The 26,676-nt window shown below is 42.2% G+C and overlaps 2 long non-coding RNA genes across 2 annotated transcripts; one reads left to right on the top strand and one right to left on the bottom strand.

Moving 5' to 3' along the window:
- Positions 1 to 282: 282 nt before the first annotated feature.
- On the top strand, positions 283 to 20,908 carry LOC117501896. Its single transcript, XR_004558119.1, has 3 exons — positions 283 to 294; positions 5,314 to 5,317; positions 20,775 to 20,908. It is a non-coding gene; the product is annotated as an uncharacterized LOC117501896 (long non-coding RNA).
- LOC117501895 lies at positions 12,641 to 25,799 on the bottom strand. The gene is made up of 3 exons (XR_004558118.1): positions 25,657 to 25,799; positions 19,054 to 19,057; positions 12,641 to 12,653 (listed from the first exon to the last, which is right to left on the bottom strand). It is a non-coding gene; the product is annotated as an uncharacterized LOC117501895 (long non-coding RNA).
- Between the last annotated feature and the right edge of the window lie 877 nt (positions 25,800 to 26,676).

Genomic DNA, 26,676 nt, shown 5'->3' with positions numbered 1-26,676 from the left:
AGAAAAATGACATTAACTGCCTGGCACATGTCTGAACAGCACCTCCATGATTTAGTAATTAGCGGCAGCACTGTGTCGCGGCGGGTATTTTACTCTAGAACCACACCCCTGTTATTCAGCGTTTTATAATAATATCAGCAGCTGACACGAATATGCATAAAATGTAATTTATTATCAAGCAGCTTGTGTTGAGGAACTTGTCTGGAAGCAGGACCTTGAACGCACCGTCATCTTTCTGCTTATTCCAGCAGCATGCCGGGAAGCCAAAAACAAAACCTGCTGCTTTTCAGTTTGGTCATAAAAGCTGATACCGACCGTGATGACCACAAGACTGTAAACTCTGATATACTGCAATAGTATTTTGCAGGAACAATCATATTTTTGACACCGTGTCTGCCCCTGCAGCCGTGAAAATGCAATATGGAGGCAATATGAACTGTGGAGTGAGTTCTGAAAACATAATTAAGCACGTTAATCACAGTCAGTCCTGTGGAGAGCAGAAAAAAATCTTTGAGTCACTCTGCAAACTTTTTGGATTAATTGTGTATATATAGTGTTAACTTTGAGTTTTGTCTTTCATGGTGATGTTATTTTTAGATCCTGGAGCTCATACAACTAGAAGAGCACGTTGTCACTCCCAGTGCCACGACCTACAAAAGGGGCGACTGAGAAGTTTTGAGCCTGATCCAGAAAAGGCAGGGCATTGGTTCTACTTCTCCATCTGTTGCATTCTGAGAAACCAACATTTCTCAATGTTGCACCCAAGTTTGAGAAATGTTAGTTTTGTAAACTATTCCTTTTGAAAACTATATTAACTCAACCAGTAATTTGCATCACCTTTCACCAAAATTGAAGCAACTTTAACTGCTGATATGAACCAAAGGTAAAGGTCAGCCGTGAGAGAGATTTAAGACGTGCAGCAGCCAGGTGGCAAACTAGCCGCGATTTATAACAATTAGGAGCAGCTGGAGGTTAATCAAGGGGAATCAAGTCACGACAGCACAACTCACACAACTAAATCAAATTTAAGTCGTCTGTTCGGTGTTAACAGCCGTCTCTGACTGTGACGTCTGCATTCAAAACACAAGGTAACTTGATTTCTCTGTGGTAACTGTTCATGCAGCACAATTCATCACTCATATCACATGGACGGGTGATTTTAACTTCAACCTAAACTGAAATTTTAACATGTTGGAGCATAAACATGAAGGTTGTCAACATGGTATTGCTCACTAAGATGTACATAAATAATTAACCAGTAATTTGCATTCAATGTACAGTTTATACACAACACAGAAAGTATAAACTGTGTAATAAGATGTAAAATGACATCTGCTCCTCCTTGAAGTGATGCTTGTTACCTTCGTGCAATGTGTTCATTTTACTTACTGGATTAGTCTACATTCAACAGCCACTTTATTAGGTACACCTGTTCAATTGCTTGTTAACAAAAATAGCTAATCAGCCAATCACATGGCAATTCAATGCATTTAGGCATCTTGATGTGGTGAAGAGGACTCGCTGAAGTTCAAACTGAGCATCAGAATGTGGAAGAAAGAGGATTTAAGTGACTTTGTGAAATACTCAGATCAGCCCGTCTGCCACCAACAAACATGCCACCTTCAAACTGCTGATCAACTGGGATTTTCACCCACAACCATCTCTAGGGATGACAGAGAATGGTCCCAAAAAAGAGAAGATATCCAGTGAGCGGCTGTTGTGTAGTTGTAAATGCCTTGTTGACGTCAGAGGTCAGAGGTGAATGGACAGACTGGTTGAATGGACAGACTGCATGATGTCATCATGTCAATATGGACCAACATCTTGGAGGAATGTTTCTGAATTTATGCCACCAAGAATTAAGGTAGTTCTGAAGGCAAAAGTGGGTCCAACCTGGTACTAGCAAGTTGTACCTAATAAAGTGGCCAATGAGTGTATAAGCTCCAACAGGAGCACAATTGTGATTCTTATCCTTAATGATTCACAACTGATTCAAAACTTTCAAAAAAACAAAATTAGATTTTTAAAATTACGTTTTGATTAGGGAATAACCCTGTTGTGTCTGATGATTTGCAGACGTTAATGTTGGATTTTATGGTCAGAAATTGAGTTTTAAAAAGGAGTTTTACCGGTAAAATAGATATTTGCGACTGTAATCCAGCATTAACGTCTGCAAATCAGACACAGGGGGTTATTCCCATTCTGATCCAATTCCATCATTTGCACAGTTTATTTTTCTGTAAGTAATTCAGTCGTAGCTACAGTGTCGTCGCTCCACCAGTTTTTCTCACTGTCAGCTGACAGTGCCATTAATGACATCTTCTCATCCATTACAGCCAGACTTTTGACACGAAGCAGAAAGTTTGACCACATTACAACCATTTTGGCATCTCTTCACTGGCTTCCTGTCCCAGTGAGATCAGATTTTAAGGTTCTGCTACTAACCTATAAAATTATTCATGGACCAGCACCTCCCTACCTAGCTGACCTAATTAAATCTTACGTACCGGCCCGGACTTTGCGTTCTCAGGGTGCAGGACTACTTTGTGTCCCTAAGGTGAATAAGAAGTCTGCGGGTCAAGAGCTTTCTCTTTTCGTGCCCCTGTTCTGTGGAATGATCTAACTGCGTCAATTCTGGGTCTGTTAGTGAAGTTTAGGGCTCGTGGCCGATGATCACCTTAGTATTTCCTGTTTTTCTTGTTTAATGCTGACAAATTATACTGTATTTCTTGTCTTTCTGATGCCTGATTCTGTTTTTTTTCTCTCTGTTTAAGGTGCATCTCCATCCAGAGATGGGTGTGGTGTTTGTGCTGGAGACCCTCCTGTCCTGTGCACCAACAGCATTTCCTTGGGCACAGTATGGATTGTGTAATATCCCGGGTAAGAAGGAGTTTTTCATATGACTAATTTACTGTGCAAGCTGTGCAAAATGAATGCCAAGCATTCAGCGAGTGTGCATTTAGCACACAGTCACCCCAAGCTGAAAGAAGCCGAACAGCCCCAGCGACACGACCAGCGAGCACTGCACCACTTTAACAAACGTCCAGCCAGTTCTGAACGTGCAAGAAGAATAATTAGATCCATCATCATGGAAAACAAATACGTTTATTCATAGATTTTCTTTTCGTTGCCTTTTTCAAATATGAAACTACATAATTTTACACACACTTTTCTTTCATGGCATCATTTGTCACACCAACTTTCTTAGCACCCAGCAGCACACATGAGTAGACCCTGAAATTAGCCACTCTGCGTACTGAATCGATTTAGAACTTAACATTGATTTTTGGTTAGAAATGTGACCCCGTGAATCAAATCATGCAGTGCTGAAAGCTTCTCATGCCGATTCACAAACATTTTTGACCATTAAAACATTATTCAGATCAACGTCAGCTGACTTAAAATTAACTGAACTAAACTGAGTGGAAGCAAAAATGTTCTTTACAATTATACGAAAAGCTAATCCGCTAAAGAAAAACGTAGCTTCGCTAATTAGCCGTTATCTCACCACTACCCAAAACTAAAATCACCCACATCCATATTCAGCGTGCAAAGTCTTGTTTTAATCTTGTTTGGAGTCTTGTAGCTGACATTATTCACATAATTGAACACCTGTGAGTCCCTTAGTGAAGAAGGACGCTGAACAGCGGACAGCTGAGACCTGTCCAACACTCAGTAAGGACACAAACTGATCGCAACCTGTGTAATCTGACAGAATTATAGTGATTGATGACAAAGGTCAGTGAGGTCTGCTGATGAGCTCGGGTTGGGGAGTGGAACTCTGCACACACATGGAGGAGTAGGACGACTTTGTATCATGCTTGAAATGAAGGTCAGCTTTCTAGGCCGTTGTTTCCCACGGTGTCCAGCCCACCTGGGAGCACGGCGATAGAGGACACCACAAAGTTATGCAAGATGAGAGTGCAACAACAGTACTGAACCGTCATGTGAAGTGGAACGTACCAAAGCTCTCTTCAGGTATAAGTGTAGTTCCAAAATTAGGGGTCAAGCCCCCCACTGGGGTGGCGGGGTGTGTCCGGCCACAGTGAAACTGTCAGGTAGAAACGGGATATTACCATGTTGAAGAGGTTATATTTGTGGTGGTGTTTGATGGGTTGGCAGATTGTTCGCAGAATATCTAAAGAAACTTATTTATGTCTTCATGACAGGGTGGGCACCAGCGAAGTAACAATCCGCGAGCTTTAGGAAGAGTCATGAGTTAAACTTAAACCTTCATCCCTTATGATGTCACAAAGAAATTCTTAATGTATTTTGCAATCAAAAAGTTAAAAGTCCTTTTCATCAAGGCTGGTGAATTCTGAATGGAAAATACCATCTCCAAAGTCTCAGCGTTTGAGATCAAGAGTTGGCGGGAAGAGCTTAAGGAGTCAAGAAATCTTTGAATGTGTGTGTTTAGCCATGCAGATATATTTGCAGGAGAAGGAAGGTCCAAGTCTTTGGGATTCCTGTGCTTCCTGTCTTACTGCACGATTGTGAGACTTGGACGCTAACCTTTGACCTAAGTTGACAACTGGATGTCTTTGACACAAAGTCTTTACAGTGGTACTCAACATGAGAAAGAAACCTAGTACCAAACGCATGATTACTTTGGGAGGTAAAGATGAGTATCACTTGCATGGCGAGGGAGTATCAGCGGCAATACTTTGGCCATGTGACAAGTTTCTTTGGGTATGATCCAGATTGCAGTGTTGACGATAGTTGGAGAAGGCCAAGGGGACGCCCACCTTCCACCTTTGACAGTTGTTATTTTTAACTGCTCTTACATTACAAGCAATGGTGGCCTTGACACCACTGGTGCAAGTCCATTAGTGGCATGTGCAACCACACGTTGCTATTTAAGCAACTGGAAATACTGGTCACTGGATGCAAATGGACTGTGCTGTAGTCAGAACATGGCATCATCCAATCAGAGTGACACCTGTCCTTCCCTTTAAACCAGAGTACACCACGTGCACAGCACTGTGATATCAAGGAAGCTGATATTTCTTGCATGTTAATGTTTTAACTTGAACTTGTCTGAATGCACATCGGTCACCAAAGCTCCCTGAGGTGAAGCAGTAAGGTGAGGTCTTGTATTTTTTCCACGAGATTAATTCTTTATTTCATTTCATGGGTGTTTTCTCTTTGTTTTCATGTTGTATTGCCATAAATTTAGAGATGTGCAAGCTGAATACATTTTTTTTGACTTAGTGTTACACTGGAAGAGATGGTTCCATTAATTGATCCTCTCAGTACATTTTATAGCGTACACACCAAGCTGAGGGCGAGACACTGGAAAGAAGACATAATCAGACAGGTGGGAAATGACCCGATCAGACGTGTCTCTGTTTTTCCACGTCTGTTTTTAGTTGTCAGTACTGCAGCCCAGGAATTTCTGGGCCTGTTGGAGAAAGAACTGCAGAACTGGTGAAGAGATTACTTTTGATTTCATCACTGCTCAACTGATTTAAGCAACACATGCCTGCATGAACACTTTATTCCCTCCACCAAGTTGGAGGAGGTTACGTTTTCGCCCCTGCTTGTTTGTGAACGGCCTGCAACCCACAATTTTTCATATATTATGAAATATTTACTGAAGATTCATATCCTGATAAGCAAGAACTGATTCAAATTTCAAGGTTATAGGTCAAAGTCAGGGATTTTTTTCCTGACTTTAACTTTGAACTAAATAATAACAAATAGCAAGTCGTCTTCACCATGTCTAGATGCCTAAAAACATTGAGTTGCTGCCATGTGATTGGCTAATTAGCTATTTGTGTTTCAACAACCAATTGAACAGGGTACCTAATAAAGTGGCTGGGTAAGTGTACTAACTCTACTACGTAGCTTCTTTCAGCTGCGATTTGTTGTCATCAGGTCAATAAAAAAATTCCATGGTTGAGACTGTGTTTGCATTATTCACCAACACATATGGAGAGATGGTTCTGGTGGAGACGATAACGTCTCCTTTCAATTAGACCGGTGTCACGAACCGAACGGTCCTCCCCTAGAAAGCGGCCCCCCTTGCCTTCACTGCGCATGCGTCATTAGCCGCGATTCACGGATTATTGCCTTGTTTCTGCTTCAAACTGCCTCCAGTCATCATCTATCTCAGCGACAGATATCTGAAACTTTTGTACAACAATCATGTCCACATAAATTCAGCATTATTTCATCATAAAAGATGAAGGAAGCGATCAAAGCACAACAGATACACGAGCTGCTAGCTGATGCGTTCATTGCACGTCGGTCATTTCAATGTGTCACAGAGTATCACCTCGTTTCTGCTTAAACTGATTTTAGAATGATTTTACCTTGTCATCTGACGGTTAATAATCACGTTGATCCATTTGATCGCTTTGGTTGAAGAGACTCTGTCTCAGACGAGGTGCTGAGCTCCGACATGATGCATGTGCAGCGGAGGCAATTTTTAAAGGGTGAACAAACCAGGGTTTATCTTCCATCTCAAGATTGTGTGTGAGCAGTCGTCTGGGATTGTCTTGATCACATTCATCTTGATTCACGGCACGCCAGAAATGAACAGAATACTGTGAGCAGAAGCACTTTCTGTGCACGTCTACACAATACGCAGCTGAGATGACGAGGGATTCGTGAGCGTTGGTCGTCGTGCACACAGGAGTGGGTGAGCTTCCTTATTTCAGAGCACTCGCAGTCTGGCTGTCTCACAGTCCAATTAGTCGTGCTCAGTGTCGTACTGCTCCATGTGTACCCCTGCACGGAGTGTGTCATTTTTGATTTGTTAAGTCGCACTGGTGGCACAGGCCAGCTGTCCCTTCAACATCAGCCAAACTTAGTCACCAAAGTGTGAGTCATTTCCAACCTCTGGAGTCCACACGACCTTCCCACAGCTCTCATGTTCTGCCAGGTGTGACGAGGTGCAGCCGACGGCTGGCCCAAATGGAAAACCGCATGTGTGTGTGTGTGTGTGTTACGGCGTAAGGGATGATGCCTGCTTTCCTCGCTCTGTCCCATCAGCACAAATAATCATTGCCTGCACATGGGGGTTGCAGCTGAATTCTCTCAATCTGAGCTATTTGTGGGTCCATTAAGAAAGATCGATGATCCCAAACACAAAGAACAGTAACTATTTTCTGAGTTTGTTTTAACAACGACAACAAAAAGAGGGAGAGATGCTGCAAAACAATATATTTGCAGTATTAAAGAAAAGAAGGGCTGCCTCAGTGGGACTTTGTGTTGTGGATAGGAATCTGACTGTTTGTGCACATGCACACCAAACAGCAGTTCAGAGTATCCAATCTTCTTGGAGACTCCGAGTGGGATCCTGGACAAAGATCCTGCTGGACACTCTTTAGTTCTACTGGGGCACTTCAATGCTCATGTGGTCAGCAGTGGATAAACTTGGAGGGGAGTGATTGGGGGGACCAGACACCCTGAGCTGAATCAATTGGTGCCGTCCTGGACATCTGCATGGACTGCATAACTCTCAAAACTTTGACGTTCCTCTGTATTGTTACTAATGCTTTTTTATTACTATGACCAAAGCATTGGGTCACCCCATTGAGTCTGGTCTGCTTGAGGTTTCTTCCTCAGTATTATCAGAGGGAGTTCTTCCTTGCCACTGTGACCTACACTCAACAAAAATATAAACGCAACACTTTTGGTTTTGCTCCCATTTTGTATGAGATGAACTCAAAGATCTAAAACTTTTTCCACATACACAATATCACCATTTCCCTCAAATATTGTTCACAAACCAGTCTAAATCTGTGATAGTGAGCACTTCTCCTTTGCTGAGATAATCCATCCCACCTCACAGGTGTGCCATATCAAGATGCTGATTAGACACCATGATTAGTGCACAGGTGTGCCTTAGACTGCCCACAATAAAAGGCCACTCTGAAAGGTGCAGTTTTGTTTTATTGGGGGGGATACTAGTCAGTATCTGGTGTGACCACCATTTGCCTCATGCAGTGCAACACATCTCCTTCGCATAGAGTTGATCAGGTTGTCAATTGTGGCCTGTGGAATGTTGGTCCACTCCTCTTCAATGGCTGTGCGAAGTTGCTGGATATTGGCAGGAACTGGTACACGCTGTCGTATACGCCGGTCCAGAGCATCCCAAACATGCTCAATGGGTGACATGTCCGGTGAGTATGCCGGCCATGCAAGAACTGGGACATTTTCAGCTTCCAAGAATTGTGTACAGATCCTTGCAACATGAGGCCGTGCATTATCCTGCTGCAACATGAGGTGATGTTCTTGGATGTATGGCACAACAATGGGCCTCAGGATCTCGTCACGGTATCTCTGTGCATTCAAAATGCCATCAATAAAATGCACCTGTGTTCTTTGTCTATAACAGACGCCTGCCCGTACCATAACCCCACCGCCACCATGGGCCACTCGATCCACAACAGTGACATCAGAAAACCGCTCACCCACACGACGCCACACACGCTGTCTGCCATCTGCCCTGAACAGTGTGAACCGGGATTCATCCGTGAAGATAACACCTCTCCAACATGCCAAACGCCAGCGAATGTGAGCATTTGCCCACTCAAGTCGGTTATGACGACGAACTGGAGTCAGGTCGAGACCCCGATGAGGACGACGAGCATGCAGATGAGCTTCCCTGAGACAGTTTCTGACAGTTTGTGCAAAAATTCTTTGGTTATGCAAACCGATTGTTTCAGCAGCTGTCTGAGTGGCTGGTCTCAGACGATCTTGGAGGTGAACATGCTGGATGTGGAGGTCCTGGACTGGTGTGGTTACACGTGGTCTGCGGTTGTGAGGCTGGTTGGATGTACTGCCAAATTCTCTGAAACGCCTTTGGGGACAGCTTATGGTAGAGAAATGAACATTCAATACACGAGCAACAGCTCTGGTTGACATTCCTGCTGTCAGCATGCCAATTGCACGCTCCCTCAAATCTTGCGGCATCTGTGGCATTGTGCTGTGTGATAAAACTGCACCTTTCAGAGTGGCCTTTTATTGTGGGCAGTCTAAGGCACACCTGTGCACTAATCATGGTGTCTAATCAGCATCTTGATATGGCACACCTGTGAGGTGGGATGGATTATCTCAGCAAAGGAGAAGTGCTCACTATCACAGATTTAGACTGGTTTGTGCACAATATTTGAGGGAAATGGTGATATTGTGTATGTGGAAAAAGTTTTAGATCTTTGAGTTCATCTCATACAAAATGGGAGCAAAACCAAAAGTGTTGCGTTTATATTTTTGTTGAGTGTATGTTCTTGCTCTAGGGGTTGGTAAAGTTAGACTTTACTTGTGTGAACCACCTTGAGGCAGCTTTGCTGTGATTTGGAGCTATATAAATGAAATGAAAATGAAAATTAAAAGAAGGCACCCAGAGAGCGAAACTTCTTCTGAATCCAAAATAATTATGTTCGAAACTTTCCTTTTTGCTAAAGCTTATAGTTAGGGCTGGATCAGGTGACCCTGAACCATCCCTTAGTTATGCTGCTATAGACTTAGACTGCTGGGGGATTCCCATGATGCACTGAGTGTTTCTTTTCTCTTTTGCTCTGTATGCATCACTCTGCATTTAATCATAGTGATTGATCTCTGCTCCCCTCCACAGCATGTCTTTTCCTGGTTCTCTCCCTCAGCCCCAACCAGTCCCAGCAGAAGACTGCCCCTCCCTGAGCCTGGTTCTGCTGGAGGTTTCTTCCTGTTAAAAGGGAGTTTTTCCTTCCCACTGTTGCCAAGTGCTTGCTCACAGGGGGTCGTTTTGACCGTTGGGGTTTTTCCGTAATTATTGTATGGCCTTGCCTTACAATATAAAGCGCCTTGGGGCAACTGTTTGTTGTGATTTGGCACTATATAAATAAAATTGATTTGATTTGATTTGATCAAATTAAAAATAAAAATCACTCATTTTTTAAGATATTATCCATCAGTTCGCCAAATTTCGTCAACATCCTCACAGCTTTTTCAGTTAAATGTTGCCAAATACATTTTTTAAAATCACCTCCAGAATTGAATCATTTGTTTCCCAGACATTATCTATTTACTCAGAAAGTTTTACTGAAATGTGTTTATTGCTTTTTGAGTTATCCTGCTAACAGGAAAATGACAGTGAAAACATTACCAGCAGAGGGAATTATTTTCTTTTTTTTTTTTTTTATAAATTTGCAATAATCTTTTTTCACATAGTCATTATGGGGTATTGTGTGTAGAATTTTGAGGAAAAATAATGAGTTTCATCCATTTTGGAATAAGACTGTAACATAAAAAATGGGGAAAAAGTGAAGCGCTGTGCACATCCTGGATGCGCTAAATATTGTGTTCTTTGCAAGCATTTTCTCAATTTGTAAGATTTTTTTCATGAATGCAGCTACCTGCTGAAAAGTCAAACTCAAGGTCAACTGTTTAACTCAAAGAATTTGGAATAAATATGGTTTAAACGTGGTTGAAGGGTTGTGTGTTAAGTGGAGGATAAAGTGGTTCAGTTTTGGACAGAACTGATCGAATGGTAAGGTCACGGAGAACCATTTTATGGTACAACCGAATCATAAAGCATTAAAGCGACATTGTGGAGGATTTCAGATCATCTCGTGGTGAGGCTGCAGACTGCAATATGCTGTTGCTGCTCATGATTTTCTCTCACTTCACACTTTCACTCCTTTCATGATGGGGATTCACGCTCCCCTTCTTTCTCTTATGATAAGCAGCACCCAGGGCTCTGCACATGAAATTCTGCCTATAGGGGGCGGACTAATGCATGAGCACGACAAAAATGTTGATTTCATCACAAATGAAAAAACATATCACAAATAACTCACCTGTTTTTTGTCCTTTTTTCGCTCATTAAATGTGTTCCTTGTAATTTAATTGAATTTTGAAGTGGGCGCTGAACCAACCAACCTTCTTCAAAAGAGGAGGTGGGCTGATGCTCAGACCTGGACCCTTCGATGAGCGATTACACATTTTACACAAATGAGGATTCTCAAAATTGTTAGCCTACATGAGCAACCAGTAGACAGTTTCCATCACCTTTCAAATTACACTATTTGAAATAGTGAATGGAAAATGCACTTAATGAAAACCTGTGTATTTTGACAAAAAAAAGTTTTTATGCTCAAGAGGTGGTTTTTCAGTCAATTCAAACGCCCATTTTGCAAGAGTGCAATGGAAACACGTTTTACACAGCTGTAGGTCACATACAAAAAGAGTCACATGAAATTCTGAAATACACAGAGTAAGTACGTGTGGATGGAGGAAGAGACAGAGAGCTTCTTGAACATTATAAGAGATGACGGTACAGCAATACTGGATTCGGGCGGGGAAAGGTGGTGGTGGTGATGGGGGGGTGCACTATTTGTTCTTGCCTAAATTTTGTAAGGTTGGCCAATATGCATGTTTCCAGCTCTGGCACAAGAAACGTAAAAAAAAAAAAAAAAGTACCCGGAAACACAACTGCATCTTGCTGATTTGACTTCTCTCGTGTTTGTTTACACAAAAAGCTGCGTGAAATCAGAGCAATGCCAGACAGCAGAACAATATTCTACACGGCTGCAGTGTGCAAAGTCGTTATTCCTTTTGATACTTCAAAGTTCTACGAGTTAAGCGCCTTGGGACAACCTTGTTGTGATTTGGTGCTATATAAATAAATGAAATGAAAGTTCCATATGATGGTCAGTAAACATCTGATAGTCATCATCACGTCTGTGCTGCTTGATTCTTTCATTCGTCTGTCCACAGTCAATAAGCAGGTAACATCACTCACAGACATGTCAAGTCCCGTGTCCATGGCACAACTCTCCTGTTGAGATCGTGAACATGGCGGTCTCCATGAGGGGGGAGCCCCTGCCTCCCTCCCATGTAGATGTGAAGGAATTATTCTCAGTTTATGAAAGCGCACCAATTCTTTGTTGCTGATAAAGAAACACATGGTCATGAGTGCTTTATTACGTTTGTTAACAAACGCCCCCTAAATTATACACACTGTAGCTTTAATTTCTGACTGCGTGTCTGAGGGCTCCATTAGCCCAACGCTGAAATAACTGTCGCTGTCCACCCAGCTCCAGAGAGAATTCCAAACACTGATGCATCATTCTGTCTCGTTGTGTCTCATCTCACGTTTTGACGGAGAGGAGGAGGAGGAGGGCGGGTTCAGGAGGAGGGCCGTGCGCAACAGCAGTGCCAATAGGCGCAGTGCTGTCTAATTAAACCGCTACCTTGTAATCTCAGCTCCTCTTCCTCCCCACCCCCCTTATAAAACTACTCCGCCGGCGCACACCGCCGCTTCCACACGCACGTCCTCCGCCGCTCGATCCCGGTGCCACGGAGGAGAGGGAGCGCAAAGCTGCACCAGCACCTCCCCGCGTGCACGGTAACATGATTTGCACGGCTCGGCTGCTGTAGCCACAGGCCGGTTTGGGCTTTTTTTTTTTAACTCACTCATTCGGCGTGTGCGCGTTTAAGGGGCAGCAGTCAGAGAGCTCCGGCTGTCCTGCGCTCCGTCCGGCAGAAAGCGAGCGTCCCTGCAAGCTCCCGGCTGTCCTGCACACCAGCCCCGGCTGATTTCGGCGCAGGGACTCCCTCCTCCTCTTCCTCCTCCATCGAGGCCAGCGCATCGGGTAAGATGATGCAGAACTGTGCGCGCATGCTGTCATGATGCTGCTGCTGCTGCGTGCACATTCTCCCAGCTGCGCGGTCCCGGACAGTCCTGTGTCCAGACTGTGTCTGTGAGCTTTGTGGTCGGTACAGTGGAATGCAGATAAAGCGTTTGAGAGTCATTCTTTTTTTTAATTTATTTATTTTTATGAATGATTTTGTAAGGCGCCAGAGGTGCGTCGGGTGCGCACGCACGGTGGAGCTCTGGAGCTTCACCTCTATGTGCTGCAGCCTCCATCTGAGACACACAGACTCACAGACTGCACTTACTTTACGATATGACAGTTTGAGTTTATTCATTTCACAGTTTTAAGGTTTCATCACACTGATTTGCTCCTGCACAGTGTGTGTTTTCTGTTCAGGTCTGCAACAATCAATCAATCAATCAGGTCATTTTCACTGTTGAGCTATCTGTCAATTATTTGACATGATACATTGATGTGTTGTTGGGTCCATAAAATCATATATTATATTTTATTATTATATTATTATATTATATATTATATTTTTGGTTTTTTAATACCCCCCCCCCCCCAAAAAAAAAAACAAGAAACACTGTCATCTTTCTTTTGTCCCCAACCCAAAAATATTTAAGTTACTGCAAGGAATTAGTAATAAAAAAACAAATAAAATTCACTAAATAAATCAAAGTGTTCATATCAAAGAAGTTGAAATCAGAAAATGTGACGTTTTTATTCTTCTATTTATTTTTGTAAACCAAAATGACTGATTTCCAAAGTCTGGGGTGTGGCCCTTCATGACCCATGACAGTATTGCTACTGGACCATGGGAAGTCATTAAAAAGAAGCATGTTTCAGTTCTTTTTTTAAAATTATTATTAGTTTTAGTTTAGTTTCACAATGAAGTTTCAAATTATCCATAAATTTGTCTAAAAATTGATACACTCAAAAAAAAAAAAAAAAACCCACACACACAACAACAACAGCAACAAGAACTCATTGGATGAACTCAATTCAGTTATGAGCAGGATTTCCATCTAATAAATATATGTAGCCCCAACTCAAATAAAGCACACCCAAGATAATTTAATTTAATTTAGTTGGGACAACATATATTTCTCTCTTGGCTCCATCTATCCTGTAAGAGCATGTTTCTACGTTGGAGGTCATCCATCAAGTTGTTGAGCTGCAGTGCATGCTGTGGCTGTGCAGGCTGATGTGGGACTGGCACGGTCTGCTACAATTGCTGCAGGTGTAAACCACTGGTTGAAAGCCTATGATACTAAACTGATGCACTGAATGAACTCAATTCAGTTATGTGCAGCATTTCTATCTAATAAATATATGTAGCCACAACTCAAATAAAGCACATCCATGTAAGATAATTTAAATTAGTTGGGACTACATATTTATTAGATGGAAGTCCTGCCCATAACTGAAATGAGTTCATCCAATGAGCCATTTGTTTGTGTGATACACTCAAAAAAACTGATTCATTGGATTGGATTCTATCTAATAAATATATGTAGCCCAACTCAAATAAAACATCATTCAAGATCGTGTAATTTAATTGAGTTGGGACTAATATATTTATCAGATGGAAATCTTGCACATAATTGAATTGAGTTCATCCAAAGAGCCATTTTTTGAGTGTGGGTGCTGGCTGGAGTCCCTGCTGTCAGCGGAGTCTCCTCTCCCCCCCCCGGGCCTCTCTCTTCTCCATTTCCATGATAATGGTTCTAGCGGTGGACCACCACTCGGCGCGGTCTGCAGCTGCTGACTCCAGGTCCGCAGGGTTGAAGCCACCTGCCCTCAGGTCACATTTGCAAACATCTTTGAAGTGAAGCGCAAGTCATCCTGTTGCTCTGGAGCCTGTGGCCATCTCGCCGTACAGTGCATCCTTTGGTATGTACGTACATATATATTATCCTGCTCATAATTCAATTGAGTTCATCCAATGAGTCAGGTTTTTGTGTCCTCAGATACTAATAATTAGTATCGGCTTAGATGCTCATTTGCAACAGTATCTAAACCAACAGTGCCATCTTTGCCTCCTCCAGTTAACACCGGCATCACTGCAGACAGGAAGACATACAGTCCCTCCACCCAGTCATTTAACTGCCATAAAATTCCAAGTACCCAACTACACACGTGCACACTGCTGTGTCAGACAGCTTAAAAATAGTGCTGCCACTGATGTTATAGCTTATAATGTTATAAAGAATGAAGACATGCTTCTTACGTTTTGCCCCCTCCCCCCCCCACTAAATGGTATCAAAAACGGTATTGAATACTTTCCTGTTTATTGGTATAGAGTTTGAAATTCTAGTATCATCACAAAACTGTTGGGAAGGTGTAGTGACACGGACCCACAACAGGGGGCGTGAATGAACGGACAATGAAAATGCCAAAAGATAATTTAATGTTGTGAAAATGTGCACAACGAAATACAGATACCACTTTAGGAAACAGTCAGTTAAACAATAGGTGACGTGTGGGCAGGCTCGAGGATAGGAGACGCCTGTCCAGAGAAGAGTCGGCCCCCACACGATTTCCACTGCCAGTGGAGACCTGCAACACACCAGAGCCGCCAAGTCCTGAGTCCCCAGGTGGCCACTGCCTCCAGCTGTCGGATTGGGTACTGCTGGCAGGAAGCACAAACAGATTATGTGGGTGTGTGAAACACCCAACAACAGTCAGCAACTCACAGTTCTTTCTGGAGTGACAAGTCCTTCACTCTCAGGTAGCATGAAAACCAGTTCGTGCAGTGCCTACTGAACACGAAGAAATTTAGGAGCGGAATCGCCGACTCCTCCAAATTTTCAACACACCAGCTCCAAGCTGTTAGTTACGGTAGGTTACGACTGCAAACAGGTTAGCATTCAATATGTGCGTACGGCACAGAGAAAGGCTGAGAAGGTTACCTGTAGGGTAAGCAGATTTCTCGGCAGGGATGTGATGTCACTGCCAGGCTTTTATGGAAGATGGTGATGATGGATGATTGATGACAGCTGTCAGCTCCGGCTCCTGGGGGGCGACTGCGCCCTCTGGTGCTGAAGCCCCCCTTCAGGCAGGGCGCCCTCTGGTGATGGACCAGCAATACCTCCTCTTCTGGCGGCCCACACAACAAAAACTACCATAAATAATACAATTTTTAAAAGGTACTGGTTTTAAATTATGTTATTCTTCATGTATCTGACCATGTTTATATATGTGTGTGTGTGTGTGTGTGTGTGTGTGTGTGTGTGTGTGTGTGTGTGTGGTGTGTGTGTGTGTGTGTGTGTGTTGGGGGGAGAGGAGCGTGGTGTCACTATGATAAAGCTCCACAGCGTGTTGTCATTCAGTCAGGAGGGGAAGCAGCTTCTGTAATTGGTTCTAAGGTTTTATGTTACTTTGAGCGATGACACCTCCTGCTACTATTCCTTCACTTTCTGAAAGCCTTCGCTTAGTTATAAAAATGTGGACGGTGAGGGGTTCTCCATCATCACGCACAGGTTTACACTCAACATTTCAACAGAAAGGACATTTGCATAATATTACTATAATAATAACACTATTATAATAAGACTGAAGAACATTAAAAGTCGGGGTTGTGTTTTATTTTAAAGGAACAACTCTACAAGTCCCAGACAAACATTAACAGACTGTCTGCATCCAGCAGCTCTCAGGGTTTGTTCATGTGCATTGGTTCTCTTTGTTTGATACAGAGAAAAATGCATCTCATCCTCCTGTTTACAGCAGTAATGAACTCCTCATCCACAATGGACTTGCAGTGCTGTCAAAATAAAAAGCTACCATATCTCACGGCATTTCGTGATTCAGCATCATGAAATATACGTTAATCTATTGGTTCGTGATAGTGTCATGAAAAGTGCAAAATCTTCGTAAGGGGAGCACAAATTTATTCCAATGCATTCCGTGAGGGGTGCATGAAATTAAAAGTGCTGCGGGGGGGGGGGGGGGGGGGGGGGGGGATCATGGTTAGGTAGAGGAGTGCGGTTAGTAATAGTAAGATAAAAAAAAAACAACCCTGTCACGAAAATTTGACTCATTTCGTGACAGGAGCACAAACAACAACAACAACAACAACAACAACAACAACAGCAACAACAACAAAAAACTCGTAGAGTGGGTTGATAAAAAGAGGCAAAGGTAAGACACTAACTGAAATCAGTCAGTTTTAAAAAGTTTCTTTACATTTCTGGAGGTAAATATGCAGGAGTTTAAAAGTGCAGGGATCCTCCCCATGCTACCAGACATCTCCAGTCATATCTCTGCAGAATCAGTGGCAACAAAAGGTATTTTACTTTGAAAGAGGCATATTAGGGGGCAAGATTTGTTTGTGCAAAAAAACAAACAAACAAACAAAAAACCTAAAAAAAAGTCCATTCTTTTAAATCCAGTTCCTTTAAAAATACAGTGAATTCAAAAAAATTAAGTGTAAATATTTTAAACCACACCTCCCATGGTTAAAAAATGATCAGAAGTCTAAAACTGGAAAAAAAAAAATATGTGAAAGGCGAACAAAAATAAAGGCAAAGGCTATTCACCCAACCGCTGGGCAGATAAATATACAAACCCCTTGCAAAAATTATGGAATCACCGGCCTCGGAGGATGTTCATTCAGTTCTTTAATTTTTTAGAAATAAAGCAGATCACAGACATGACACAAAACTAAAGTCATTTCAAATGGCAAATGGCTTTCGTTTAGCTTTTCTGTATGTAAATCCCATTTCCTTTAGGCGATTTCTTACAATTCGGTCACAGACGTTGACTCCAGTTTCCTCCCATTCGTTCCTCATTTGTTTTGTTGTGCATTTTTGATTTTTGAGACATATTGCTTTAAGTTTTCTGTCTTGACGCTTTGATGTCTTCCTTGGTCTACCAGTATGTTTTCCTTTAACAACCTTCCCATGTTGTTTGTATTTGGTCCAGAGTTTAGACACAGCTGACTGTGAACAACCAACATCTTTTGCAACATTGTGTGATGATTTACTCTCTTTTAAGAGTTTGATAATACTCTCCTTTGTTTCAATTGACATCTCTCGTGTTGGAGCCATGATTCATGTCAGTCCACTTGGTGCAACAGCTCTCCAAGGTGTGATCACTCCTTTTTAGATGCAGACTAACGAGCAGATCTGATTTGATGCAGGTGTTAGTTTTGGGGATGAAAATTTACAGGGTGATTCCATAATTTATTCCTCAGAATTGAGTGAGTCCATATTTTTTCCCTCTGCTTGGTCTAAAAAGTAACCGTTACTGACTGCCACAATTTTTTTTTCCTGATTTCTTATAGTGTTTCTTAAAGCCAGAAAGTTGCCATTTGAAATGACTTTAGTTTTGTGTCATGTCTGTGATCTGCTTTTTTTCTACAAAATTAAACAACTGAATGAACATCCTCCGAGGCCGGTGATTCCATAATTATTGCCAGGGGTTGTAATGTCTTATCTTATTTGCCCAACCGTGATCGTGTATTTGATATGTTTTGTGCATCTAAACTACGTTTTTTACACCACTTTTTAAGGCTCTATTGCAGCGTATGTTTGACACATTTAACGGCGCCATCTTTAATTACTGCAAAAACACCGCAATGGATGAAAGCAGAAAAAATTCATAAGTATTTTGAACGGAACAAACAACAACAACAAAACCGTTTTTGAACAAAATGCTGCTTGTTGCCTGTAAGATGGTGTTAGTTTGACACAGTTCCCTGGGTGTGATGAGCCAAACAGAACCACTTTAGATCACAGCCCCTCCGTGGGTTGCGAACCCTCCCGCCGGAGAGAAAATATCCGCCTTTTATCCCTCCCGCGTTGAAACCGGAAGTGAACTTACAAGCGCGCTCATTGGTCGGTTGTGGTTTGGCGTATATGCTCACGTATTTACTTTATTGAACCAACAGTTGGGCGAATAGCCACTCCGAAAAATAAATCTGAACACACACACACACACACACACACACACACACACACACACACACACACCACACACACACACACACACACACGTTTATTTAACTGAAAAACCAAAGACATTAAAAAACTCAGGTGTGAGTCAAGGTTATAGTTATTTTTTTAAAATGCACTGTTCTTTTAAAACTGCAAGATAAATCAGGCTATTTAGGATTCAGGAAGACATGAATATGAAAACGATGAAGGGTCCTTGTTAATAATTTTAATCAAACAATCATGGAGGATGTGATGCCACTTTTGGATTATAAACTCAACGAAAAGGTGAAAATGTGCAAAGAGAAAAATATTAATACATCACATATTAAGCAGTATAACCGAAGTATACTGCAAGCTACACATTAAACACCACATGCTATAATTTATGCATGAATTTAAATCATTTTTTTATAAGCAGTATAAGCACTGTATCGTGATGATGCAAATCGTATTGTACTGACTTTTGAGAAACTATATCGAACCCTAATATCTAAAAGTCCATTTATAAATGAGTATTTACTGACTGTGCTCGCTTCTTTTTGACTGTGATTTGTTGTGATCAACCCAAATAATATTTTTTTCTCAATCGCGGGAGATGGTTGGGTCAAGGTGTTTTTAATGCTTTGCAGTGCTGCAGCAATTAGTGTGCACCCCGTCATATAAAATGTGGAAATACTGTGGCTTATTAACTCGGCTGGTCTTGCAGATTGTGGATTAAATGAATAAAAGATGCTAGTTGTTCAGTGGCGTTTGGAATTTACATGTTGTTGTGTTTTGTTTATCAGCCAGCTAATATTGGTCTCCGAGTGATTTTAAAGATATTTTTTATCACCAGATATTCCTGTTTTATTGAAACGTGAGACTGGGCTGCCAGTGGCTGCCACCAACACGCCACACAAACACCACCTGTGTTAGAGGGGTCAAATTCTGATTATTTTTTAAAATTTGGTTATTTGTCATGATGGTGACAAGTTGAACTTCTTTAACTTGATGGTTGTGTAGTTTGTGAACAAAAACCGCAGTGTGTTAAATTCTCCAGGGACATTGCATCAGTCTTGCGCCCAAAGCATTGAATGTTTTGCCAAAAACTGTTCCTTAATCTCACCATGAAAGTGTTCAGTGTTCTGAGAAACAGGCAGATTTGTGCTTTTGATTCCAGCAGCAGTAGACCCATGTGTGCAACTGAGGGAGAGGATCCAGTGTCTCGTTCACCTGCCAGAATTCCAAGATATTTAACATGAAATACAACCATACATACCTGTAAAAGGAAGATTTAACAAAAAAAAGTATTTTGCAGTGTGTGACCCTGACAGTGATGTTTCTGCTTTAAACTGCATTGTGACAACTAAGGGGCAACCACCACGTAGATAAAATGAAGTGACCTTGGAGGAGCTATATCTTGCATGTAAAGTGCAATATGTCAAAGCCAGAGTGTCAAAACCCAACCAGTCGTCCACGTCGTGACATCTGGATAACGGGGATCCAGTAGGGGATAACCAGTAGGGGATCACCTGTTGGGGTGAAATATGGTGGAGACCTTGTGTGCGCTACAGTAACCCTGAAGTCCCAACAGGAATCTTGAATACAAGATGGCTAACGGGGCTCTGGTGGAACATGAAATCCTCGATTTGTCAGACGAGTTGATGGCTTGTACCCCAACGGGTATTTAATTTAACCTGGTTACTCCCGTTGAGCTTGAGATCACTTTTGCAAGGGAGACCTGGGCAATTATTAAGTTTCCAATTCACCAAACCTGCATGTCTTTAGATCTGGGAGGAAACCGGAGCACCTGGAGGAAACCCACGCAAACTCCACACAGAAAGACCACAGGTGGGAATCGATCCCATGATCTTCTTGCTGTGAGGCAACAGTGCTAACCTCTAATCCACCATGCTGCCCAAAGTAGAGGAAGCCTGCAGCAGGTCTTCAGACCCCGATCACTTGGGATTCTCCAGCCATCCATCGGACCAGGCTGAAGATCTGTCCAGGACTGCATTCGTCGATGTGCAATGGCAAAACCAACCTATGCACAGGTGTCTCTAGATCGACACTGGATCTAGACTTCTGTGCTGCACTGCTAGCAGTTAGCAGTGGCTGCTGCAGACTTCTTGATGTTTGTTCCTTCTGAGCATTTTATTACAGATATCTGAGATAACACGCCCTCGGGTACGAATCATTATATCAGTTGACCATCTCAAAAGAGGAATTAAATTTTAGTTTTAAACCAAAACCACCCACCACCTAGTAAGTCCCTTTGGCTGCTCCCTTGTTTTCACTCTAGGTCACCACAGTACATCCAAGGTGGACCCGCATGTTGATTGGCATAATTTTTACACCGGATACCCTTCTTGACGCAACTCCACATTACATGGAGAAATGTGGCAGGGGTGAGGTTTGAACTGGGAACCTATCACACTGAAATCAAGTGTATAAAGTATATCTCATTCATTAACCACTTGGCCTCCACCCTTGCCCAACTAACCCAGAAACAACTGTACATTTAAAAGTCCAAACCAAAAAGGTAGCCCATTAGCTTTAACTTATTTGGTAACTCCAACATGTACGGTATAGTTGGCCTACATTTGTCCCATCCAGGTCATATCGGTCTTGCAGATGCTCCACCTCTTTTCCCATTTATGGGTTGGCTAGGAGATAGGCGGAGTCAGGCACTGCCAAGATGGTGACATTTGGACCTGCCCAGTGGTGGGCATAGCTAGCCAAAAAGTTAGCTTCGATAACCATTAATCCGATGACTGAAAAGTTATCTTTTATGACGCTAAACCGATAAACTGCTAAAAAGTTATCTTTATTACAGATAAGGATAACTTTATAGTATTGATTCTGACGAGGCCACATCAGATTACACTGTCGGCTTCTGATAAACCAGTTTTACTTTCACTTTTCACTGCTGGGTAAATTCAAGGATCACAAACACATAAGAACGCACGAAAAATAAATGAATAAAAATAAAACCCCAAACAGTGTCATTATCTTTCAAAAGCAGTAAAACACAGTATTAGAAGTCACAGGTCATCTCGGTATTAGATACACCGTCATTTACGAACTAAAAAGCTGCTGCTTTTTTCACATGCTTTGAACCCTGCGGCTTAAACAACTGAAATACGTCTATTAATGCATTGATTGGTTGATAGTAAAATACACATTAGTAAATATCAATTCTTACTTGTTAGTTTCAGTGGTATCCACATAAAGCATCCTTTTTTTTAATCCAAAACAGGGTCTAAATGGTGAAGAAAAGTCCCTCTGTACACACAGTTGTGCTGTGAGAGCTCCTGTCCCCCACCGAGTCTTGGCGATTAAATTATCCCATCAGCCACAAAGAAATAAAATAATGTTAAAATTACTCCATTTTGTTTTTGTGTCGAGCAGACGGTAACAGTGTAACGCCCAAAGTGAACCTGAACTACACTACCCACAATGCTCCCTGCGCCGACCAGCCAATCACGTCTTGCGCTTAATGATGATGTCATCAGCAAGCGACAGCCATCCAGTCTGCCACAAATACACAACAGACGGACTAAAATGTTTGATTTTAGGGTTTACAAACTTTTTGACCATTAAACTTTGCTCACCTTACCAGCAAAAAGAATGTTATTGGACTGAAAGTTATCGGAACTAAATTTATCGGAAGATAATTGGTCTGATGATGGTTTTAAAACTTATCTGAAAAGCTAATCCACTAGCAAAAATATTAGCTTTGCTAATGATCTGTTATTGGATTAGCTGAACTGTGCCCACCACTGGACCTGCCCCATTTGAGCATCAAAACTGTTCTTCAGAAAACCTCTGGGTGATGCCACGTTGGGTTTGTCCAGTATATATGTACAATCCATTGTGAAAATAAAAAGTATAGTTTTGTTTCTTTCCTCAATTCAACCAAATTTTCAACTTTTCCCTGCAACAGAATCCTTCCAAATTTAAACAGCCTCAGAATGAGTCACCAAGAAATAAGGAGTGAGATTTGTGTCACCTGTGCTCTGCTTAGGCTCGTTCAGTGGCGTTGTTTGCACATGAGTGGCACTTACCGGGGCAAAAGGCACTGTGGTAATCTCCAAGTTGTCATTTAGGAACCTAATGTAGAAAAGAATGACGAGAGATCTGGTAATGTGGCTCTGACCTCCGGGTAATTGGGACGTGACGCTCGGAGGAGACGCGGCTCCTAATAAATTCATCGTCATTTAGAAATCTGCACAGCTGGATCCCTGTTTGGCTGCCAGTGGAAACACGGCACAGTCTTACCACTGATTATTGGTAAAGAGGTGGCACTTAGCTTGTACATGCTCATGTTAGTCTTTCTGTCATATAAGAAGAGAAATGTGCTGGGGATAAGGCCATAATTAATTAGTTTAATCTTAATGTTGAATTAAAGTTTATCCCAAAATTTTATTTTGCACATGGAATTAGAAATGTACACACACTAGCCACTTTATTAGATACACCTATTCGATTGCCTGTTAACACAAATAGTTAATTAGCCAATCACATGGCAGCAACTCAGATTGAACTTCAGCAAGCCGTCTTTACCACATCTAGATGTCTAAATACACTGAGCATCAGAATGGGATAGAAAGGAGATTTAAGTGACTTTGTGCATGATAATCCCAGTAGATCAACAGTTTCTGAAATACTCAGACCAGCTCGTCTGGCACCAATAACCACGCCATGTTCAACCATCTGTAGGGTTTACAGAGAATGGTCCAAAACAGAGAAGATATCCAATGAGCAGCAGATTACGTAGATTGTGTGGATGCCTTGTTGATGTCAGAGGAGAATGGACAGACTGGTTGAATGGGTGCCTGCGTGATGTCATCATGTCAATATGAACCAACATCTCTGAGGAATGTTTCCACCACCTTGTTGAATCTATTCCATGAAGATTTAAGGCAGTTCTGAAGGCAAAATGGGGTCCAATGGTACTAGCAAGATGTACCGAATAAAGTGGCCGGTGAGGGTATGCATGTGTTGCAGACACAACAAAACTTTGTGTTCCCTGTCCAATCCTGGCACATGTTTTTGAAATCTCTTTATGACATCATAAGGCAGGCTGCATTTCAACAGCATGAGGGCAATGTACTTCATGCACCTCCACTTGGGTAATAATGGCCAATTATTGTTATTAATTGCCATCCAAATGTGGTGGTGCTTTAAACTTGGCTTTGCAGGATTTGGTGCAGCATCTGTTTCAATAGTTGTGATGTCATAATGGCAGTTGTTGAAATATTGGCAAAGAGATGAGAGAGAAAAAAAAATCTTTTGAATCTGATATGGATCCGCCTCAAAATATCATCAACTCCTTCCTGACATCTTTCCGCAGAATTGTGTCAATTTTATGTTACTGTGTAAACAGCCAAACAAGCAGGCTGGGGAGATCATATCATCTCCCCCCTTTACTCTGCCAGTTGGCAGATGTACCAATCATATTACAAGTTCAACAAGGAGAGGCAGTTTGGTACATGATTACTGAATTCTGGAACAGTTTGGCAGGTAAATTCTGGGTTGTGTGATCTGAATGTGCAGAATGTCAAGGGTAGGGGCTGCCTAGAAGTCCAAGGAAAGGTTCAGATGATGATGGTGGAGTGAAGGCATCTCAACTTAATTCAGATGTTTAATGGGGAATTGAGCAGCAGGACCAAAGAATTTTAAGGATATTTAAAGGGTGGTACACAAATGAGGACTGGACTGTGGCATTATTTGTTTCTAATGCAAACATCACATTAGCAAGCAGAAGCTAACGGGCTCATTAAGGTTACTGTTTGAGACAAAAAGAACTCAGAGTAAACTTTCTTGTTGCCACTGAAGAGAAGAAAACATCATTAGAAATGCACGATCTATTATAGGAGTGCAGAGTAGAGCTCGTTTTCAAGGACCCCCGCTCAGTATACAGTGGCAGTGTTCAGTTGTCGTGCATGTAGATGTTGCCATCTTATGGACGTAGCTGATACTGCAGTATTTGTTTTAAATAAATTACAAGACCAGTCAAGCAAATTAAACAAAAGAGCCGCTGATAGTCTGAAAACACATGGCAGGTGTGGTTTTGAAGATATACGCAGCTTGAAATTAGCTCATTGATCAGTTTCTTTCGTTACACAAGCCTCTGCTTGTGTGCTGCATCAGCGAGAATGTCTGCCTTATTTTCATACAAAGTAACTGCTTGTTTGAAACCTCTGACCCACTGCAAATCTGACAAATTTTAAAAATAAAATACTTTTTCCCACTTTTTATACACTGTGTTGATTGCCTCTTAAGAGCATAGAAGACTGCAGGAGATTCCACAAATTGCTGTAATTGCTTGTAAGAGCGTCTGATTAGGGGGTTAATTGGGGAACCTGTTACTCCTAAGGTGCCAATCAAAGAACAGCGTCTTATTCGTTTAAGAGCAGGAGGTTGAAAGAAAGATCAAAAGAATTAAGTGAAGGCATCTGCATAAAAATTGTAGATCTCCATAATTCAGCTTCCTGCTTTGGAAAAAGTAGAAGAATGAATGTAAAGATCTACATGCTGCCAGCCCTGAGGCCCGCCAGTGCTTTTCCCCAGATACTGCAGTGTGAAGCGGATGACAGAGTCTGCAATTCTCCCTGGCTTTTCTGTTCCTCATTTACAAACCAACCATGCATGAACATTTCCTGCATCTGAGTCCCACCCTGGACAACTGTTGGCCCTCCCCAACTTCATAAAGTGAGAGAAGTGCTTGGTGCAGAGCTCCAACATGGCACAGAAAGCAGCTTTTTGGTATGGAAATGCTTATTTTGCTGATGAATCAGGACAGACTTACCCAGTATTGATCATACAAGCATAAAGTCTTACTTTTTTTTAACCACAAACAAAATCCTCAACTCAAACCACATCAGTTCATTATTCCATGAGTGATACTTACCAATATGTACACCTGGGTTCAAGTCCTGGTGACATGACCCGTCTGTGTCCTTGGACAAGATGCTTCATCTGCATCATCGGAGTCCAACCAGCTGCAAATGGGTGCAAGCTGTGGCTGGAGACAGATGGTAAATGGACTGCATTTATATAGCGCTTTTCCATCTGCATCAGATGCTGAAAGCGCATTAGAATGATGCCTCACATTCACCCATTCACACAAACACAAAGATGACAGGGTGCCGCCATATAAGGCGCTCAGTACACATCTGGAGCAACTAGGGGATTAAGAGCCTTGCCCAAGGGCCCTTAGTGATTTTCCATTCAGGCTGGGATTTGACCTGAGGATTCGCTGGTTTGAAGTCCAACATTTAACCCCCTCCCCCCCTACATGGTCATTATAGATGCTCTTCTGCGCTTCAAGCTATTACATAAGGTGATGAGGACCGGCCTGTTTATGTTACAGCCCTCTACAGGACTTGTGTCTTTATAGCTTAAACCCTACATTTGGACAGTGGTGGGATTCTGTACAGTTACCCACAGGGGGGTACGTAGGGGTGCGCTACCTACTGGCACCAGAGCTGTCAGCTGTAGTCGCTCGCCCCAACTTCTTCTTTGACCCTTCATGGTCACAATCTTGTAAACTTGGAAAACTTGCAGGACTTTTTTGCAAACACATGCAGAAGTAAGCAGACTGTGACGCGAAACGTTCACTGCATGAAAGTGAGCCTAACGTCGGCCGTCTGGATGTTGACACTGAAAGGCATTCTGGGTTGATTTTTGCAGAACTGATTATGCCAGAATTTGAGTGCTGGGACACCAATTAAAACAACTGCAAATTATGAAGAAGACAACGCTCATATGGCCCGAGGGTGTTTTAGCATTGAGTTATAGTTTTATCTTGATAACGTGAGGGACCTGTGGGCTTTTCCAAATGAGTAATGATTAAGGGGTTTGATGTGACGCTTCAGCAAAGTGATGAAACGCCTCTGTGTGGGGAGGCTGAGCTCTCACTGCAGTGAATCCAGTCAAATGACACGTTTGTGGAACAACTCGAAAGCTCTTATTTCCCAAGTTGTCTGTTTCAAACTGAACAAGGCGGTGCCACAAAAGAGCAGCTGAGAATCCTCACAGCACGAAAGAACAGCTGCTGAAGAAACTTTCACAATGCAGTTTCACCCCCACTGTTCTCTCGCCCAGCCATTAGGAAATGAAAAGTGCAGCCAATTTATTCCCATCGCTCGGCATGTAGTTTG

This window comes from Thalassophryne amazonica, chromosome 20, assembly GCF_902500255.1.
Source record: "Thalassophryne amazonica chromosome 20, fThaAma1.1, whole genome shotgun sequence".
Lineage (NCBI taxonomy): Eukaryota > Metazoa > Chordata > Actinopteri > Batrachoidiformes > Batrachoididae > Thalassophryne > Thalassophryne amazonica.
The sequence above is the reverse complement of the archived record's forward strand: the minus strand, read 5'-3'. Positions and strand labels throughout refer to the sequence as shown.